Genomic DNA, 3,165 nt, shown 5'->3' with positions numbered 1-3,165 from the left:
ATTCATTAATTTGTCCAAATACCTATTGAACATCTATGAAGTATCAAGACCTGTGCTAGACACTAAGAATAAATGAAAATAAAACATAATCTCTGCCTTCTATGTAGTTTACAAATGCACAGCTGTTTACATAGCAATTCAATTCCACATCGAGGGTTTTATCCTACTGATATACCTGCACATGTGCAAAATGATGTAACTGTATGATAGAAGTTATTTGTTGCAAAATTTTTCTTAATAGGAAAAATTTTAAATATCCCAAATGTCCACCAAGAGGAGAGTGATTAAATTGTGAAACAGTCATAGAGTATTTTTCACTGTAAAATATATAATTAGAAATCTTTTTTATATCTCTTTGATACGGAGTGACCAACAAGATATATTAAATGAAAAAAGCAAAGTTCAGAGGAATTATATATACAATATTTTGCCATTGTGATGATAGAAAATGGTAACATGTAATTGTTTGTGTACTCATAGAATTTCTCCAGACAGATATGTAAGAAACTAGTAACACTGGTTGCCTCTGGAAAGAGATCTGGATGGCTGGGGGTATGGAGGGGAAAGGAGATTTCACTGAATACTCTTCTGCCTTTTGAGAATTGTACAAGATATTATCTTTTAAAAGAATATAAAAATGTAGAAATTCTTTATAATAAACGATTTAAGTAAACGAATGATACAAATAAGGCAGCCAAGAGAAGAGCAGGAGGCGTGAAAGAGTTGAGACAGAGCTAACTTGTCATTTTGAAACCAAAAGAATTCAAAGAGAAACGAACAGAGGTGGCCTGGTCTAGGAGATGACACACTTAGCCAGAGGCCTGAAGACTGGCTTCCAGCCCAGATCCCACCACGGATGAGACTCGGGTGTCACATCCTTTATAAGCCTGTCATGCTCTCCTGAGTATTTTATGGACGCAAAAATGCTACCCAAACATCAGATCTTATTAACTTTTTGTTTAACTTTCATAATGTGACCACCATGACCCTTGACCTCCGTTTTGGTAGCATTGCCAGTGGTATTGGGATCTGTGTCAACTTCCCCACTGAACTGCACCTGGATGACAGGAAAAGAAAAAAACTTCCTCCATATAAGGGTATTGGTAAGATATGAATCCATCTTCAGTTTCACTATGGAACAGTCAATTCATTGATAAGAAACCACCAGCCTTTTATTCTCGCTATTCCTTATAAGTATCAATATCACAGGCCATTGTGTGAAGCTGGGCATTCAAGACCCCAGTGTCCTGGGTCTGTCACAGAGACTTAGTCACTGTTGTATGACACTATCCCCAAATTAGCAGTTAACAAACATGAGAACTTAAAAGCTTTTCATTGGAATTTTAGCCTACCAAATAACTGTGGTTGTTTTAAGAGGCCCTTAGGGGAACAAGAAAACATAAGGCATGTGCTTCCCCTTTGAAATAACAGGCTTTCACTGCCAATAAGAAGGATGTTCTCCACCATCTTTCTTTCAGGTGGTCACAGCAAATCAACAAGGAAGAAAAAAATGGGAAAGATTCACACTGATCAATTACAGGACTGTATGGCACGCACCAGGATGTCCCAGCACAGTTCACAAGCCAGGCCCCATTCAGGGTCCCCATTTCTCATTTCTAGAAGGTGGCTTTTCTCTATAATTGACACCACAGTACAAAATAAATCAAATCCTGTAGCTAGAAACATGATAATCAAGAATATGTGCAGATGTATTTATTTCTACAAGTCTTAACGAAATTTTAAAGTAGCATGCTTGTGGTATAGCATTAAGTTGTGAAATCCTTCCTATTTCTCGAACGATCACCAGCACCATCATTTATCAAGCATGTATTATGTGTCAGGCACTGTGCTAAATACTTTGGAGATATTATTCCATTTCATCTACACACAACCCTTTAAGGGAGCTATGATTATTGACCCAATTTTTTAGAAGAGAGGAGGCACAAAGAAGTTACTTACAGCTTCTAAATGGTAGAACAGGGATTTTAATTACCTGACCCTAGAGCCTGTAATGTCAACCACTATATCCATTGTCTGAGCACTACACTAACTCACATGCTCCTAAGAAACAGGTTAGTCCTTTTCAAGGTAGTGCAGTGATCTTTTCAACGTGTAATGTTGGAGGCTTGTCTAGACCTTTCCAAAGTCTAGTCTAGTTCCTACTTGCCTTCTGGAGTTTGAGCCAAGTGGATATTTCCTGTCTTTCATCATATTCTGTATGGTTCTCCTTAAAGAAAACCCAGCTATGTGCACGATCCTTTGAGTACCCCACCTGCCTCCACGGGCTCTCCTGTAAGCTAATTCACCCAGCCGACAAGGTCCTGAGCAGGAGCCCGGCTTCCAGGCTGCCCTACATCTGGAAGTCTGGGCTGTTGAATCACAGCAGGATCTTGACTGTGCTTTGGCAATCTGAATTTGAGGATGATAAGCAGTCCCTCTTCACCAAAATTACTGGAGTAACTTTTATGAAACTCTTTTAAGGGTCTAAGGATTTTGCTATGGAGACACTCAGGGAACACGTATCTGCCCGATCAGGCTTAGAAGGCTTGCTCTTGGCTGCTTTCTAGGCAACCAAACCAAATGTTGAACATATTCAGGGTTTCACCAAGTACTCCAAAAACAAGATCAAATATAATCAAAAGTAAGCAAGAAAGAAATTACGAGATGGCCATAAAATGACACCTACATGCACAAGGTTATTCATTTCAGCATCACTGGTAATAGTAAAAGACTAGAGGCAACTTACATGCTCATCAATAGGTGTCTTGCTAAACAAATTATAGTACATCCTTACCATTGGAAACTATGAAGCTACAGAAGAATGAGGAGCGACCTTTTGTAGCCAAATGAAATGACCTCCAAAGGATAATTTTCAGTGAAAAACAACAATAAAAAATCAATATGATTCTCCTGCCTCTGCCTCCTGTGTAGCTGACGCAGAAGAGTTGGTATTGCCTATTATGTCCTCAAAAATATTTCTGTAAATAAGAGGGGTAGAAGAAAACATAGACATATTTGCTTGTAAATGCAAAAATGTCTCTGGAAAGATACATAAGAAACTGGTGACATTGGCTGACTCTGAAGCAAACTAGGTGACCAGGGACAGTGGTAGAAGAAGCTTTTCACTGAATATGCTTTTGTGTCTTTTACACTTTGAACCATATA

This window comes from Sapajus apella, unplaced genomic scaffold, assembly GCF_009761245.1.
Source record: "Sapajus apella isolate SASKATOON/1434 unplaced genomic scaffold, GSC_monkey_1.0 scaffold12, whole genome shotgun sequence".
Taxonomy (NCBI): Eukaryota; Metazoa; Chordata; class Mammalia; order Primates; family Cebidae; genus Sapajus; species Sapajus apella.
Note: the sequence above shows the minus strand (reverse complement) of the source record.